Source organism: Muntiacus reevesi, chromosome 5 (assembly GCF_963930625.1).
Source record: "Muntiacus reevesi chromosome 5, mMunRee1.1, whole genome shotgun sequence".
Classification (NCBI taxonomy): Eukaryota; Metazoa; Chordata; class Mammalia; order Artiodactyla; family Cervidae; genus Muntiacus; species Muntiacus reevesi.
The window spans coordinates 52243624-52262209 of record NC_089253.1 but is presented as its reverse complement, the minus strand read 5'-3'; the positions used below and the strand labels follow the sequence as shown (position 1 = coordinate 52262209).

The following is an 18586-nucleotide window of genomic DNA, read 5'->3' as shown; positions in this document are numbered from 1 at the left end:
TCTGCTTTTTAATATGCTATTTAGTTTGGTCATCACTTTCCTTCCAAAGAGTAAGCGTCTTTTAATTTCATGGCTGCAATCACCATCTGCAGTGATTTTGGAGCCCCCAAAAATAAAGTCTGACACTGTTTCCACTGTCTCCCCATCTATCTGCCATGAGGTGATGGGACCAGATGTCATGATCTTAGTTTTCTGAATGTTGAGCCTTAAGCCAGCTTTTTCACTCTCCTCTTTCACTTTCTTCAAGAGGCTTTTTAGTTCCTCTTCGCTTTCTGCCATAAGGGTGGTGTCATCTGCATATCTGAGGTTATTGATATTTCTCCCAGCAATCTTGATCCCAGCTTGTGCTTCTTCCAGCCCAGCATTTCTCATGATGTACTCTGCATATGTTAAATAAGCAGGGTGACAATATACAGCCTTGACATACTCCTTTTCCTATCTGGAACCAGTTCATTGTTCCATGTCCAGTTCTAACTGTTGCTTCCTGACCTCATATAGGTTTCTCAAGAAGCAGGTCAGGTGGTCTGGTATTCCTATCTCTTTCAGAATTTTCCACAGTTTATTGTGATCCACACCGTCAAAGGCTTTGGCATAGTCAATAGAACAGAAATAGGTGTTTTTTTGGAACTCTCTTATTTTTTTGATGATCCAGCAGATGTTGGCAATTTGATCTCTGCTTTCTCTGCCTTTTCTAAAACCAGCTTGAACAAGAAGTTCGCAGTTCACGTATTGCTGAAGCTTGGCTTGGAGAATTTTGAGCATTACTTTACTAGCGTGTGAGATGAGTGTAATTGTGCGATAGTTTGAGCATTCTTTGGGATTGCCTTTCTTTGGGATTGGAATGAAAACTGACCTTTTCCAGTCCTGTGGCCACTGCTGAGTTTTCCAAATATGCTGGCATATTGAGTGCAGCACTTTCACAGCGCCTTCTTTCAGGATTTGAAATATCTCAACTGGAATTCCATCCCCTCCGCTAGCTTTGTTCGTACTGATGCTTCCTAAGGCCCACTTGACTTCACATTCCAGGATATCTGACTCTAGGTGAGTAATCACACCATTGTGATTATCTGGGTCATGAAGATCTTTTTTGTACAGTTCTTCTGTGTCTTCTTGCCACCTCTTCTTAATATCTTCTGCTTCTGTTATGTCCATACCATTTCTGTCCTTTATTGAGCCCATCTTTGCATTAAATATTCCCTTGGTATCTCTAATTTTCTTGAAGAGATCTCTAGTCTTTCCCATTTTATTGTTTTCCTCTATTTCTTTGCATTGATCACTGAGGAAGGCTTTCTTATCTCTCCTGGCTATTCTTTGGAACTCTGCATTCAAATGGGCATATCTTTCCTTTTCTCCTTTGCTTTTTGCTTCTCTTCTTTTCACAGCTATTTGTAAGGCCTCCGCAGACAGCCATTTTACTTTTTTGCATTTCTTTTTCTTGGGGATGGTCTTGATCCCTGTCTCCTGTACAATGTCACGAACCTCCATCCATAGTTCATCAGGCATTCTGTCTATAAGATCTAGTCCCTTAAATCTATTTCTCACTTCCACTGTATAGTCATAAGGGATTTGATTTAGGTCATACCAGAATGGTCTAGCGGTTTTCTCCACTTTCTTCAATTTCAGTCTGAATTGGGCAATAAGGAGTTCATGATCTGAGCCACAGTCAGTTGCTGGTCTTGTTTTTGCTGACTGTATAGAGCTTCTCCATCTTTGGCTGCAAAGAATATAATCAATCTGATTTCGGTGTCGACCATCTGGTGATGTCCATGTGTAGAGTCTTCTCTTGTGTTGTTGGAAGAGGGTGTTTGCTGTGGCCAGTGCGTTCTCTTGGCAAAACTCTATTAGCCTTTGCCCTGCTTCATTCTGTACTCCAAGGCTAAATTTGCCTGTTACTCCAGGTGTTTCTTGACTTCCTACTTTTGCATTCCAGTCCCCTATAATGAAAAGGACATCTTTTTTGGGTGTTAGTTCTAAAAGTTCTTGTAGGTCTTCCTAGAACTGTTCAACTTCAGCTTCTTCGGCATTACTGGTGGGGACATAGACTTGAATTACTGTGATATTGAATGGTTTGCCTTGGAAACGAACAGAGATCATTCTGTCCTTTTTGAGATTGCATCCAAGTACTGCATTTCGGACTATTTTGTTGACTATGATGGCTACTCCATTTCTTCTAAGGGATTCCTGCCCACAGTAGTAGATATAATGGTCATATGAATTAAATTCACCCATTCCAGTCCATCTTAGTTCACTCATTCCTAGAATGTCGATATTCACTCTTGTCATCTCCTGTTTGACCACTTCCAATTTGCCTTGATTTACTCAATTAAACTTATTTTAAACTTAGTCAATCCTGACTGATCATGTACAAAACCCTTTTGGGAGTCCATTTTCCACAAATATTTCATCCCTTAACTTATTTTAGCACAATTTTAACTTTTGAGTTTTAGAATATCTAGAGAGATCCTATAACATATATTTCTAAAAGTTCACTCAAAACTCTTTTCCCATTTGCACTTTCTTTCCTCAAAAGTTTCTTCACATTGAGTTACTTTCCTTGCTGACATATTTGCAACAAACATAATAAGATCTTATTTAGCTTATGTTAAACCTAGGCACAATGAAAGTATTATACCTAATATTGTATTTAATATGTTGATCACTCAAGACATGTCTATATTAATTACATTAACAAACTTTAAACATTAATACTAGGGACTAATTTAATATTTCCCAGTTTTTGTGAACCTGTAATTCATTTAGCTTAATTTCTCTTGTACTTAGAATTGTTTGGTTTGTAAGCACTTTTATTTAAGCCAGTTAAATAGAGCTCTTTTACAAATCAACCATGGCAAGAAGTGAAAGTGAAATCACTCAGTCGTGTCCAACTCTTTGCAGCCCCTTGGACTGTAGCCTACCATGCTCCTCTGTCCATGGGATTTTCCAGGCAGGAGTACTGGAGTGGGTCGCCATTTCCTTCTCCAGGGGATCTTCCCAACCCAGGGATCAAACCTGGGTCTCCTGCATTGTAGGCAGACGCTTTACCATCTGAGCCACCAGGGAAGCTACTACACTTGATCTTAGCCAAAAGGCCAAATCCACTGAGTGGCCTCAGTGCTTATTTCAAGATTTTAGTCCTGAGTCAGGTATAGCAATGTAAAACCCATAAGTTTACCAAAAAGCTTGGATTAAAATTGGGTTTCTCATACATGGAACAAGTCAAGCTCACTTGGCTAGACAGCTAAATATTTGCAGAAAAAGGACTTAAGATGTCTAATTACCTTGGATGAGTCAACTTATAAATTATTTTACCCTCTCTAAAATTTGAATTTTAGAAGACAGCAGAGATGAGCGTTCCTGAGAAGACCAGATAGGACATTTGCATCTCAATGCTACAGGCAAGTTCTTCCTAGGATGACTCTGTCTACCCTTTGTTTGATACTGAGGGGGAAAGAGGTGAAGGTAATAGGAAAGATAGGCAGAGGAGCCCACCGTGGAGTCCTGGCCTCCTAGGAAGGCAGCAGCCAGAGAAGTGGGTTCAGTGATGTGCCTGAACCAGTATGTGCCGACATTGCACAAAAGTTGTCTTTCTGTGGGCAGATGCCCTAGGAGCCGGGGCTAATCTGTGACCCCCTCATCCTGCTGTGGCCGTCTTCAAGCAGCAGCTGCCTTACTAGCTTTTAGGTGCCTGACCCATGGCACACAGGTTTAATTGACCTGGTCCTCAGCTTAAAGGAGAAAGTGGAAAGGAGAGCCCTCACCTCCTTGGGTGGTAGCTACTGTGCCACAGTGGGCTGTGGGGTCTTCAGAACACGCCAGAGAGTAACCCTGGCCGGAGTTCCTCAGCTGCTTCTATAGCCACTAGCCTGTTCACAGGGGGTTTGAGGAGAGAGAAAGGAGAGAGCTGCTTTGGGGTGGGCGGGAACCTTAGAGGAAGCCCCTCTCTTTTTAGCTTAAGCAGTTAGTACTGGATGTCTGCACATTACCAAATTATCAGAGTAACCAAAATAAACCCAAACCTAGCTAGCTGGAAAGTCACACTAACGTGACCTCCCAGTTCCATTAGGTCTATGACCTTTGTCCAAAATGCTTTATAAAAGGAGTTTTCCTTCACAGGGGAAGCTCCCCAAACTGGAGCTGAAGTTCTTCACTGTTAGTTACCCAAGGCTCCTATACGGGAAATGGGAACTGGACACCTCAAGTCCAAAGGAGCCTCCAGATCTGTTCACTCATTCTCAGAGTGTTCCTTTCCTTTGCAAAGTACTTCTAACTGCAAGATTGCTTAATTGTGAGCCATTCATGGGCCATTGCTCTTCTGATCTTAGCATATCTAATATATACCCCAAAGAGCTTTCCTTTAGGATAGATGAAATATTTCCCATTTCTATAAGTTTGATAACACCAAAACACAAAAGATGTTGGCAAATTTCAACAAAGACAGTACAAATTCCAGCACTGATGCACAGAGGAACCGGTTCCCAGCTCAGGTAAGTAAAGTTACCCTAAAAAACAAATGAACTAATTCCAACCAGGTAGCCTACCCACATCAGAACTAGTTCCCCAATGAACTGGTTCCAACTGAGGTAGAGTCCAACAATAATTCTCCTCTCCAACAGGGTACCCCAGCCAAATTTGTTTGTCCCATAAAGGAAAAATCCAAATTGAGGGGGAAATATGTTCCCAGTGTGCACACCAGAGCAACTCACCCTACAAAACCAAGTCTGTTGACTCATAACACAAAAGGGGATGCAAAGCCACAAACAAATCGACTGGCTATCAAATTGGGGAGACTTACCCTATGAAATTGAGTTCGTTGACGTGTAGAAGTTGGTCAGTTCCTTGTTTCAAACTGTCAAGCCCTGGGACAGCTGGTGCCACTTCCCAGAATATTGAAGGAAAGATCAAGAGGGTCCTGGCAGCTGCTAGGATCTTGTCCCAATATTCCTTGACAGGGGCCAGCTAGCCTCTAGCAGCAAAGATCCTGGATGGCTAAGCCAAATTTGTTACCAAGTTCAAGCTCTCTTTCCTTGCCACGTGACAGGCCAGTGAATCTGAAAGATGAGGTTTTGAGGCAAGGAATATGACTTTATTTGGAAATACAGCTGACTGAGAAGACGGCAGGCTAATATCTCTAAACAACCATCTTAGTGGAGTCTGGATGCCAGGTTCTTTTATAGATCAGAGATGGGAGAGGTGAGGAAACAATGTAAAACAGCCATTAATCTTGCAAATATCTCCTAGAATGGCAAGCCTCAGGCAGGGGATGTGTTTATTTCTTCCTTCCTTCCTGCCGTCTACAGGTGGACAGGGTTCTGAACAAAGGCACTTTAACAGTCAAGTAGAGGGGCAGGGTTCTCTGAGGCAGGCTATTATGTATGATTATAATAATAAAAGCAACGGAAAGCAAGTCAAAGAAACAGTTTCAACATGGAGTCAGAATTGGCTTTTCCCTTCAACAATATGATGGAATTGTATGCAGTCATAAAAAACTAAGAAAACTTTTTATATATTTATAGCAAATGGTATCTAAGATATACTAAGTAAAAACTGAAGGATGCAAAGTAAGGGACTAACGCTTGTGTAACATTTTTGTAAAGAGGGAAAAATAATACGTGTTTATTTTCTTGTCTATGCATAAAGCTCCTGGAAGGTTACAAGAACATTTTTTTAGTCCAAGGAGGGGAGATGCATGGTGGGGGATGGTATGAAGGGGATATTTTCACTCTATAACTTTTTGAGCCTTTTCTTTGAAAAAAATAATTTTTGGCCATGCCATGCAGCATGCAGGATCTCAGTTTGACCAGGGATTGAACCCACCCCTCGTGCCTTCTGATTTATGGAGCACATGAATTTGTTGTCTATTAAAAATAAACAAATAAAAAGTAAAACTCCCTCTTTATATTATCTCAATTTAGTTTTTTAAGGCATTGTCTTATACTAAATGATTATAAAATAACTCATATGTTTATATATTCTATGAATTCAGAATATGTTTAATATAACAAATCTTTTAATATGAAGTATGTATTTTGCTATATTAATTTGACTATATATTGCATGTTGTATGTATCCTACACATATTGTTTTAAAGGTCTCTTTATAAGAAACAGTCTGAAAGGAAAACATCAGTGATTATTTCTGGGTAGTTGACATATAGATGATTTTAATTTTCTTCTTTATACTTTTTCTGTTTCTCTGGTTTATACTGCCAAAGGTATACTGCTCCTAATAATCAGGAAAAAATCATGTGTGCTCCCCCTCCCCTCTGTCCAAGGATAAAGCTCGGTGAACTCAATGTGCCTTTCAGGCCCTGCCTGTGTTTCCCTCCTCTCCTATCAACCCTCCCTCTGCCCCTACAGGAGGCTCTGTGACCCTGAACAGGCTCCTTGGCTGTTCTCCCCTGCCTTACGGAACTGCAGCCCAGACGTTAGGACCCAGCTCAAATGTCCTCCCACCCAGGCAGAATCAGTGGTGCCCCATCTGTGCTCAGGGGACCTGCTGTCTTCCTCAGGCCTGGACTCCTTAGGCTTGTGGCCCTTATTTCACGAGTCCCTGGGCCCCCAGGAGCAGCCCAGGTGCTGACTCAGGATGAACGCCGGGAAAGTATGGGCCCATGTCTCCCCTGTGGCTCTCTCTGCCTTCTGCGAGACGGAGGTGCTGAGAGAGTTACTGTTGGTTGCGAAGCTCACTTTACCTTGGTGCCTCCTTTCTGTTCGTGGGCTTCTGGGGATGTGATCTTGGTGTCATGCCTGACCTGGCTGCAGTCCTTGTTCCCATCCCGGTGGGCCCTCTACCTAGCGGCATTCTTCACAGAGAACTGCACCTTCCAAACCAATGGTGAGCGCAGATCAGCCCCCAGCAGTCCAGTTTGAGGGGACTGCACTCTCCCCAGGGTGGCTGGTCTGCCCAAGAGAGAGGAGGTGCTTTTCTCATGTCTGTTGGAGAAAGTGGGGCTGTGAGATGTCTCTGCCCCAAAGACTTCCGATCCCTTCCAGATGCCTTCTAAGTCTTCCTTCCCACTCCTCTCCAGAGGGAAATTGGCTGGAAGTGAAGAAGATAGAAGCAGGAGGAGGAGGCCCCATCAGCCATCCCCTTTCTTGGAGGATTTGAGCCTGTTCCTCGTCTCTTCACAGACTCACAGACTGGTACAGAGAAACAAAACTGTCAGAGAACCCCACTCCTTCCCCGGTTCTCAGAGCGCAGACACCCAGTGATTCACCAAGACCTGCCCTCAGTCCGCGGGCAACTGAGCCTGAAGAGAGGAGCAGATGTCAGATTCCTTTCAGATCCATCTATGCTTTCCCTTAAGCCCCGGCTTAAGAGACACTAACATTCTCTCCTAATCCAGCTGCTGTTGATCTCATCCATATCCTTATTCCCAAAGAGATACACTAAGAGGATAAATCCCAGCCCAAGAACTCAGACACTTGGCCCCACTTGCAGCGTCTGCTTTGTATGACAGTCAGGGCTAGGCTGGATGTGGGGGGCACACAGCGCTGGAATGGACACGGCCATTTACCTATGAAATTCAAACTATTAAGGGTCTCCTCGGTGCCCCAAATCTTTCCATTAATGAGCAATAATGAGTAATATTTACTGAATACTTAGTATGTGCCAGACACATTCTGGGTGCTTCTCCTGCATTAAAGAAGCAAATACACTTGTTATTGTTCTGTGTGATACCCAAGGAAACTGAAGCAAGTGGCCCAAGGTCACTCAGCTAATGAATGGTTTAGCCAGGGTGAACTCTCTGCCTCCAGAGCCTGTGCTGTTAACCTCAAGGCTATTCTGCCAGGGGAAAGGCCCTCCAAGTGCCCCGGGACCGCTTTCTTGCAGCTGCTTGTAAAGTGCACCTATTCCAGGGAAGGGCTGCAGGCCTGCCTTGTCCACCCACTGGGGATGAATTGGTTTATCAGATCCTTTTCCCAGAGGGAGTTGGCAGTTGGCCTGAGAATGACCCCTGGCCTTCTTGAGATGAAGAGGGGAAAAGGAGCCTCAAAAGACGGTTTGGTGGTCAAGGAAGAGGGGATAGGGGTCCTTGGAGGCACGCAAAGGTGATGGGGAGGAAGGGAGGGATGGTTAGGCCCCCAAGCTCAACAGAGACAACTCCAGGGAAATAAGCCTGAGCAGCAGAGAGGGTCGTGTGGGAAGGGCCCCTGGGATGATCCCTCAGAGTGCATGCTTTTGGTGTGATTCCTGGCGTGAAATCAAGTGTTTGGGGCGTGGACGGACAGAGGAGTAGAGGGGTGGAAGCAGCCCTCTGGACCTGACCGGGGCTTCAGGGTCCTGCAGGCCACAGCCTGACCCCTGACCCTCTGAGGGTGACCCAGGCCACTCATCAGAGCCCACAGTCATCATTCTGAGTTCTGACCCCCACGACCTGGCCCAGCCCTTGGCTCTCAACGGGTCAGTGGCAGGTGGATGCTGCTGGGAGCCCTCGGCCAGCACAGCCTGGACACGGAGGGTCAGCTCCTCCCACTGCTCTGCTGCTGCTGTCCATGCAGGGAGCCCTGCGTGCTCGCAATGATCTCACAGCCATGTGCAGAGGTGGACCAGATGGCCCTCATCTGGTCTGTGAGCTGAGCTCAGGGAGGTTGTCATTTGCCTGGGAGTGCAGAGTGGCCAAGGCAGATTCAAACCCAGAAGTCCACACACTGGGTGTAGCACCCCTTTCACTAATCTACAGCTGTGCCCCAGGCATCCCCCAGGGGCTGCAGCTCTGGGGCCCTCACCTCAGGAGTTCCTTTCCTCCCCAGGCCCTCCAGCCACCAATTCTCAAACCTCTATTTGCTTCAGAATTGTCTCGGGGAACACATTTAAAACAAAATGCAGATTCCTAGAGTTCAACCACCAGGGATTCTGACTGTTAAAGGCTGGGACAGAGCCCAAGACTCTGCATTCTTAGCAAACCCCAGGTGTCTCTAAAGCAGGTTCCTGATGCAACTCCATTTGCCATCTCAGAGGTGTCTGTCCCAAGCCCTATCCCACGGTGTATGTGTGGGCTAAATCACTTCTGTTGTGTCTGACTCTTTGCGACCCATGGACTTTAGCCCACCAGGTTCCTCTGTCCATGGGATTCTCCAGGCAAGGATACTGGAGTGGTTTGCCCTACCCTCCTCCAGGGGATCTTCCAGACCCAGGGACTGAACCCACATATCTTTTATCTCCTGCATTAGCAGGCGGGTTCTTTACCACTATGCCACCTGAGAAGCTCCCATGGAGAGGGCCCCTTTATTCTGCTTTTGTTGCTTAGTTTTCTCTCTATGTATTTCAAATACTATGAAGGGTGATGGGAGACTGCTGTAGGCTGCAGATGGGTTCCCTTCGTCTTCCGAGGCTCCAGGCTGCTTCTCCTGGGTCTCACACATAGGCAGGGACAGGTGGCGGGACAGGACCACCTCTTGGGGTCTCAGCAGGAGCCTGAGGCTGCACCTCTGTTTGAGACCAGTGTGCTGCTCTCTTGGCTGAAATCACAGAACAGAACCCAGCCCCCAAGTCAGTGTTTCCCAACCTGCGGCTCACATGCTACAGAATCGCTTTTTATTTGGCAAAAATGCAGGTGCCTGCCCCTCCCTGGTTTATTGAATTAGAGTAGGGGAGAATGCAGGCCCAGAAATCTGCACTTGGCCAGCAAATCCGGTCAACTCTTTCAGACATGAATGGCTGAGAAGTCCTGCTGTCGATCGTGGACTGCGGAGTGTCACAGACCTGGGTTCAAATCCCAGGCCTGCCACGAGGTAGCTGTGTGTACTGGAACTAATCCCTAACCTCTCCTCTGTAAGACATGGCATACTATACCTGACTATTTATTGGTCTTGCTGTGAGGATTCAATCAGACCTTGAGAAAATTGATTCAGAGCACCTGGCATTCAGAACCTGCTCTGAAGGCACACCCCGACTCGTGGCAAAGAGGATGCAGACATAAATGCCTCCCTCGGGAGGGAGGCGCTGCAAGCTAAGAACGCTGAACATTACTCACCCCACAGCAAACACAGAGCAGCTTCAAAACAGTTCTGACCTTGCCTTTCCTCTGGGGTGAGCTCAGTGAAGTTTTCAAGGTGACTAGGTCCATTCCCACCCTCAGGTGTGAGCCATTCCAAGTTGGGGTCAGGCATTGGCAAACCTCTGGTCGGCCAAGGTCCCTGGGACCTTCAGCCTTGCAGCAGGCTGCCAGGAACCGGGAGTCTACAAGTCCTTCCTTTCCCGGGCTCCCCTAGTCTGGATCCAAAGAAATGCCAAAACTTGTAAAAAGCTCCAGCCATTCATAACGGTCAGTTCCCTTGGGAAACGCTCCCAGCTCTGCTGAAAGCTTGCCAGCCGACTTGGTGACATCGTGCTCAGCCCACACAATGGGCAGAGCAGGAAAAGCATCCCGCCTGTCCATAGGCTCACATCCTCCTAGGGCCCCACCCTGCGGCTCCCAGATGGCAGTGCAGAGCGGGGGCAAAGGGATGCCAGAGCAGCTGTGGAGGAGGGGAATGGGGTGGAAGCAGGACCAGATCTCCCCAGTTTGGCTGCCTCCGGAACCAGCTGGGCGGGCTAGATTACAAGTCAAATCTGCTTTTTCTGGCTCCCCTGCCAGTCCCCGAAGACCGCTGCTTACCAGCCCCGACACCAGAATGGATTAAAGCCTGAGCTGGCACATAAAGCTATTCAGAGGGCAGTCAGCAGGTGGGCATAGCTGGTGGGAGGTCTTGATTCGCACTTAACTGATGTGCAAGGTGTTAAACCTCCCAGGCCCTCAGTTTCCACATTCATTGAATGGGAGTACTCATGTATGTCCTATCTACTACCCAGGGTGTTCTCAGATCAAAATGGGCTACCAGGCATGAAAGCACCTCAGTAACCATAAATACACTACTGGCGTCATTATCATAGCAGAGTGACTGGGAGTGGGCTGCATGCCTGGGGAGGCGCACCCATGAGGACAGGGCCCTCCCCAGCCCAGGCAGCTGGCCACCTGAACCCAGTAAAGAGACTGAACAGATTGGAAACGCAGACACGTGAGTGCCGACCACAGGCGGTGAGGATGTCCAGACAGACTTGGGGGGCAGGCTGGGGCAGGATGAGTGGAGAGGGGGCAGGGAGCGTTTACTGGAGAACTCACCCGGAGGTCACGTTTCCATACTAAGCTCTGCGTTTTTCCTTAGATTGTGTCTATTTAGTGTGGCCTTTTGGGAAATGGAGGTTATAAGGGGCTAAGGCCCCCATGAAGCCCTTGCATCAGCATTGGTGTAGGCCTATTTGGCATCAACAGAACTGAGCACATGGTGCTCAAGGGGTTGATCAGCGAAGGCTTCCTGGAGGAGGGTTTGAGGCATACTTGAAAGGAAGACAGAGGGAAAAGGTTCCCACAAAATCCTAAAGTGAAAAGAGGCATGTTGATGAAAAATTGGGAGCAGGAGGGCACTCTGAGGGCATCTACACCCCCCAACCCCATCACTGTAGGGACGGGAGCACTGAGCCCCATCACCTGCCTGAGGCCCAGTGTCTGGCTGAGCTGCTGCAGGAGGTGGGAGGGGATGTCCAGGCAGAGGTTCGAAGACTTGAAGGAGGAGTCGCCTTCCAGGGAAAGGTGATCCTTGGTCTGCTAGCAGGAAAGGAGTGCGCAGTGGGTGGTCAGACACAGGGCTGGAGAGAGAGGAGTGTCAGGGCTGGGACCCAGAGGGCACCTCGCTGGGGTAGGCACAGCCCCTTAGGATGATGGTGGGAAGACGGCAGGATGTCGTGAGGCCTCTAGGAGCACCTCTGTGGCCCAGGGCCACATTCTTTTGAGTATTCTGGGGGTGGAATGGGGGTTGCAGGAGTAGAGTATAGAAGCACCTAGAAATAAGACTGATTTTACCGTGTGACTAAATGGCACGAGTCTAGAGAGGTCTAAACTCAAAGTTGAGGGTCACCTGGGGGCACTCACTACCTGGGAGCAGGTAAGGAAGGGAAGGACTTGCAGAGGTGGGGTTCCAGCAAGTTCCTAATGCATCGGATATTTCATTTCAATGTTAATTCATTCTCATTCACAACTATGAACTATGTATGAGGCCCAGAGATCCAACTCACTCTCTGAAACTTGCAACGCAGTTGCAAGGTACGCAGAGGTTGAGGAAGGGGAGGGAAGGTGCTCATAAGTGAAAAAACCCTAGGCAGGTTGCTCATACCCGATGGGGTTATCTGCATCTGTGAGTTCCTTGAGGAGTTTACTCAATTCTGAATCTTTAGCGCTTCACAGAGTGGTTTGGACCAAGGAGATTTTTAATAAATGTCTGTTAGAGAAAAAAAATGTGAATTTAGGTAATGGTTTGTTACCTAAATTTTAATGAGCTCCAAAGAATTGATACTTTTGAACTGTGGTGTGGGAGAAGACTCTTGAGAGTCCCTTGGACTGCAAGGAGATCCAACCATTCCATCCTAAAGGAGATTAGTCCTGAATATTCATTGGAAGGACTGATGCTGAAGCTGAAACTCCAATACTTTGGCCACCTGATTCAAAGAACTGACTCACTGGAAAAGACCCTGATGCTGGGAAAGATTGAAGGCAGGAGGAGAAGGGGATGACAGAAGATGAGATGGCTGGATGGCATCACAGTCTCAGTGGACATGAGTTTGAATAAACTCCAGGAGTTGGTGATGGACAGGGAGGCCTGGCGTGCTGCAGTACATGTGGTCGCAAAGAGTCGGACACGACTGAGCGACTGAACTGAACTGAACTGAATGTTACCTGAAAATTTTGATTTAGGTAATGGTTTGTTAAGTTCACAGTACCTTGCCTGACATACATCTGTTAAGATATGAATGAATATGTGCGAGCATTCTCAGTTGTGTCCGACTCCTTGCAACCCCACGGACTGTAGCCCGCCAGGCTCCTCTGTCCAGGGAATTCTCCAGGCAAGAATACTGAAGGAGGAGTTGCCATTTCCTCCTCCAGGGAATCTTCCCAACCCAGGGATGGAACCCAAGTCTCTTGCATCTCCTGCACTGACAGGCGGATTCTTTACCACTTCTGCATCTGGGAAGCCCAAGGGACATCAGAATTCTGAAACTTTGGTGGCAGTTTGGAAGGATGGGTGGGTTCTCATGGACAGACAGATTTTATTCCTTCCTGTGCTCCTACAACCCTTCCCCCTTGAGAGAATGATGCTGGCTTCCACCCTAGGGGACAGGCAACATAGCAACAGCCAACACTTTAGGTGGTGCTTTTCTACGTGGCCAATAAATTCTGAGTGCTTTCCGTGTATTTACTCATCTAATCTTCACACTAAGTCTGTGATCACCCCATTCTACAAATGGGGAAACTGAGGCACGGAGAAGCTGTTTTCTGTGACCCCACAATTAGGAAGTGATGGGGCCGGGATTCAAGCTGAGACAGCCCGGCACTAGAGCTCTGCTCTCGACCGTCACGCTCCAGCACCTCTGTTGCCTGGGAACCCCAACCCTGCCTCCTCCGGTACCCTGAAGCGGGGTGGTCAGTTCCACTGCCAAGCAGAACACTTAGCAGATGTGCAGAAACACAGGTGGTCGAGGGTAAACGTCAAGTCAACACCTCAAGGCAGGAAACCGCACTGAGTCCTGCCCGTGGGCTCCAAGGCAGCCCTTGCGCCAGACCTCATCAGCTCCAACTTTAGGAATTCCCACACCCCAGAGTCAGCCCCAGGTCTAGAAAAGCCAAGGTAGTCTGGCCTCAAAGCAAATGGCCCCACTGGACGCTCCAGGCATCCTGCAATCCAGGTGGAAGGGTTCTGCAAGCCTACAACCACGGTTGGCCACACTCCTCTTAGCATCTCTGAGGGATGCTTCTTACCTGTGGGCTGTATCTTCCTGTCCTGCTTGGCAAAGTAGCGATCTGGCCAACCCCAAGACAGCTCCTTCCTATGCAACCTTATAAGACTTGTCAGAAAAACTGCCTGCCACTGGAATTCCCAAGTGGTCTCCCATCCTCTGCTTGGATGCTTCTAGGGACAGAGAATTCAACGCCTTGGAAGGCAGCTATGACCCAGTATTTTTTATCATAAAACTCTTTGCATGTTTACTTCCCCAGCTATACTTAAAGCTCTGTGGAAACAAAACTGGGATGAGGTCATCCTAAACTCTTGTGAAATCTTTTAGGTAGAATGTACTTAATACATTTTTGCTAATCAAGATCTTATCAACGGTGAAGAATGCAAGAGAAAAAGTATGATCTAATTTAATCAGCTTGCAAACAGCAGAGCAGGGATCTGAATCCAGATTCTTGTATTTTGGAGCCCTGGATGTGCAAGACTCTTCCCTGGAAACCCAGGACCCCACTGACCCCTTCTCCAGGGAAAACATGGATGGTATAAAGTCTTGGTTGTGTCTGAAGAAAAGAAAAGCAAAAAAAAAAAAAAAAACTCTTGGTACATTTTTTTTCAAATAAACAACTCCCCCTCCCCCAAGTAACCCAGACCTCACGAGAGGAAGCAAAGACCACATCCTAACTGACGCTGAGACTCTGAGTTCCTGCAAGTGGGGTCTAAGTCAGGGTCGAGCTGGTGTCCCAGATACTGGAAAGACAGCGCAGCATGTGGTCAGGAAGTCTTGGATGAATGAGTGAATGTGGGTGGGAGGGGCTCGGAGACAGGAAGATGAGGCGCTGGGCTGGAAGCTTGAGCAGGGAGGAGCGCTGATGGCATCCTAGAGGGCTAAGCGTGTCCCTGCCACTCGGATGGGCCCCCGAGTGACACAGCTACTGCACAGCCACGCCTCGTGCTGACCTCACCAGGACGAGGCGGACGTGGGTGCAGGAGAAAGCGATGGTGCCCGGCGTCGAGAGAACTTCCCAGGGGCTGGGGGCTGGGTGAGCAGCTAGGAAAGGCTTCTTTAAGGGAGAGGCCGTGTCAGATGATTCACCTCTGGAAGGGATGGGGGAGGAGCAGAAAGAGCAGCTGGCAGAGGGGAAGGGGCAGAGAGATAGAAGGCACCAGGAAGTGGACAAATGGCCTCTGCAGCCCCTCCGAGCCGCTGCCCTCCCCGGCCGTCCTGTCTGAGGAGAGCTCTCCCTGGAACAGGGTGTCGCCCACAACGCTGGCGTGGCAGCTGGGCCCCCAGTGCCCAAGGCCGCCTGCTGAGTTGGTGGGGAGTCCCCGAGGGTCCCGAGGAGGGGCCTGTCAGCCATGCCTGCAGGTGGCCGGAGGGTGAAGGCCTGCTTCCAGCTGCCAGGAAAGGGGCAGGCAAGCCAGGTGCCAGCTGCCAACATATCCCAGCAGGGGCTGTCCTGCGAGCCCTGCGCCTCAGGGCGGCAGGCGGGTGTGAGCTCTGACATCCCCCTGCTCCGCGGGGCTCAGAGCCTCAGGCTCGCTGCAGGAAAGGGAATGAGAGTCCCGTCTCAGGGCTCCGCTCCCAGGGCAGCTCCTCCTCCACTCCTGAGCTCCTCAGATGAAGCCTCCCAGTGTCTGTGTGGGGGGGGGCCCGTGGATGCTACTGGCCTCTCTCAGCCTTTAAAAGCAGGGGTCAGGGGCTTCCCAGCTCAAAGTGAGATCCAGAGTCCCTCCCATGCCCCACAGGACTCCAACTTGGCTACACACTGGGGTCAACTGGGCAGCTTTTAAAAAAACTTCTGATGGGGCTTCCCTCGTGGTCCAGTGGTAAGACTCCATGCTTCCAATGCAGGGGGTGCAAGTTTGAACCCTGGTCAGGGAACTAAGATCTGACAGGCTGCAGAGGGCGTGCAGCCCCCCAAATTTTTTTAATTTCTGACACCTGGCCCCACTGCTGGAAAATCTGTGAATTTCCAGCATGGAAACCTGGAACCACACTTCCTACGTGCTCCCTGATGGGCCTGAGGTGCAGAACCATCCATCCCTCCACGCATGCCAGCCCACCCGCCACCCTGCCGGGCCACTGTGCTCCACCCAGCCCGGCTGCCTCCTTGTTCATCCTCATGCACCCTCCCTTGGGGGTCTTCGCTGGAACACTCTTGTCACTGGGGGTCCACACAGCTCCCCACTGACAAGGCCCTGCTCTCCCCAATCTCATCAGAGGCCCCTGACCACACTGCACCATCACATGGCCCCTGATTCTGCTTGATTCTGCCTCCTCACACCTGAGCCCTTGACACAGGGTGCTTAATTTGGGTGATGCTTTCCCCCCTCACCAGAATGTTGCTCTGCAACAGCAGTGACAAGGTGATCTTGCTCGCTGCCCCGTCCTCTGGGCCCAGCACTGTGCCTGGCACGCAGCGGGTGCTTGATACAAAAATGCTGAAAGGTCATCCACACCAACAGGTCTGAGCTCCTGCCGCTGCAAAGCAAGGGTGTGGAGTCCCGCGACTCGGCATACTGGCTCCCAGCCGGGGCCAGGCCGGGACAAATTCTGGGGGCTGAAGGTCTGCCCTGGAGACGAGGGCCCGCAGGATGCTGCGCTGTGTCAAGACAGGAAGCAGGGGTCTGAGCAGAGGTGAAGGTGGAAAGATAGCCCAGAAGAAACTGGGCTCCTTCAAGGAGGAAGCAAAGGAGGTTCAGCACGTGTCCTCTGGGGCGCCCGGAAGACAGAGGCCCCAGGACACCTGGAGCCCAGCAGGCAAATAGGGCGGTGACCCGTGGTCAGACCAGCAGCCCTGACCACTGGACCCAGCCCAGAGGGACAACGTGAATGAGCCACAGGAAGGGCAGAGGCAGCCCCAGGGCCGGCAGGGTGGGGTTGCTGCAGAACGGAGCCCAGCCGCCCTCTGCAGCCACCGCTGAAGCCGACCTCCTGAAGCTGAGGGCCCCTGCAGGGTGCCGTGCCCTTGCAGACGGCCTGGTGCAGTGGAGGGAGAGGCCGCGGGCGCCCCAGGCGCTCCTGACTCATCCCAGGGGCAGAGGAGGACAAAGGGTGGCCAGAGGGGGAGATGGTCAGCCGCTGTGGGGGACGCTGGGCCAGGGGCTCCGGTCCGGGGGCAGGCCGCTGCTCGGGAGAGGTGTATGAGAATGATGGGGGGGGGGGCGCCCGGAAGACAGAGGTCCCAGGACACCTGGCCCGGGCGGTGGTGGTTGGACCACCGGAGACGCTGAGGACGGCCCTCAAGGCCTGTCTGCCCCAGCCGCCCACAACCATCACGCCACCAAGCTTCCTTCTCCGGTAACGTCCTTTTCCTTCAGGCACTGATTACACATGAGGCCTGGGGGGCACCCCCCCAACTCCACCCCAGAGCTCTCTGGGGCAGAAACTCAGAGTGCTGTGATGTCGGCACACCCCCAGAGTCCCCCCGACCCCTTCAGCCTCCAGAGAGGACAGGAGCTGCCGCAGCAAGAGCGGCCATCCTGCCCCTCCAGACTCTCAAAGGGGCTGGCGCCTGCATGAACCCCTGTGTGCCACGGCTCGGGGTACAGCGGTGGCCTCCGGTCCCAAGAGGAGCTGCAGCGAAGCAGGGTCTGCTCCAACTTCCCTGCCGTGTGCTCCTCCGGTCTGCCCCTCTTCCCTCTTTGTCCTCCGTGAAGACCCACGGCCGTGGTAGCTGACAGACCTGGACTCTAATTCGCCGTGGGACCTCAGGCGGGTCACTTAACCCCGGGGAACCTTACTGTCCTCACCAGCAAAGTGGGCAGAAAGGGGGCTGCCGTGAGGCTTCAACGAGACGCACGGCGGTGGCACAGAGTAGGGAGCTTAGCAAACCTCAGGTCTTGCTCGTCCCCTCCCAAATTCAACTTCAAAAGCCCAACGCAGATCCCCACCAACGTGGCTCCTGGCCCCTGCCCTCCAGTTTGGTGACCGGCTGCCTGTAGGAGGTGAGGGGATTAAGGCTGGCAGAATCAATGTTGAGAACCAGGCCCTGATCCACCCTCTGCGTCCATGGTCTTGGGGCACACCACCCAACCTCTCAACACAAGCTTCCTCCCCTGGAAAGCAGCTGGCCCCTCACGCGTGCCAGCAAACTGGAAAGTTCTCACGGCCAGATGTGAGGCATTAGACGCAGGCAGGAGGCGTGGTTTGCAGCCTGACATTCTCAGGGTGGTCTTGGAGAGAACAAACCTGGACACTGAACTGGAAAACAGCACGGCGCTGAGAACTCTGGGAGGTGAGTATGAAAGGAGATGTGAACAGATCCAAGGTAAGGGGGCATCTGGGAAGCGGGAACGGGAATCAGGTCTGTGCAGTTACTGTTTGGCCAGAAATACTGGAGGTCTGTGACCTAGTTCTGCAGTGCTGGCCTTGACCATTCTCCACATCAACCCGCTCTTAAACCTTCCTCCCTGCCTCCCAAGAAGTCAGAGACTCACTCGGTTGGGGGAGCACAAAGGTCAGCTACATCGGACAGAACCCAGACCCTTCCCCAGGACCCCTGGCAGCAGCTCGGGCCATGGCGGCTACAGAGAGCACCAAGCCCCAGGCCTCTCCTGCACCCACCCCAGGGTCCCCAGGACTGATTCCCAGCCCTGAAGGCAGCAGCATCCGGAACACAGCAGGGAAAATATAGGGCACCGTGCCCATGGCCCCGAGGGGGCTCAGGGACACACACTAACCAAACTCTCCCCCTTTATCTACACAGACACAGGCTCGGCCTGCACTCAGGAGGCCTGGGGAGGCCCTTCCGTCCTCCACCTCTGGCATCAGTTTGTCAACACCAGCTTTTGTGCAGGAGACTGCTCACTCCTTTCTG

General features: G+C 50.5%; 1 non-coding gene across 1 annotated transcript; it reads right to left on the bottom strand.

The window, feature by feature from the left end:
- Positions 1-2988: 2988 nt before the first annotated feature.
- Positions 2989-3060, bottom strand: TRNAC-ACA (transfer RNA cysteine (anticodon ACA)). The gene has a single exon. It is a non-coding gene; the product is annotated as a tRNA-Cys (tRNA).
- Between the last annotated feature and the right edge of the window lie 15526 nt (positions 3061-18586).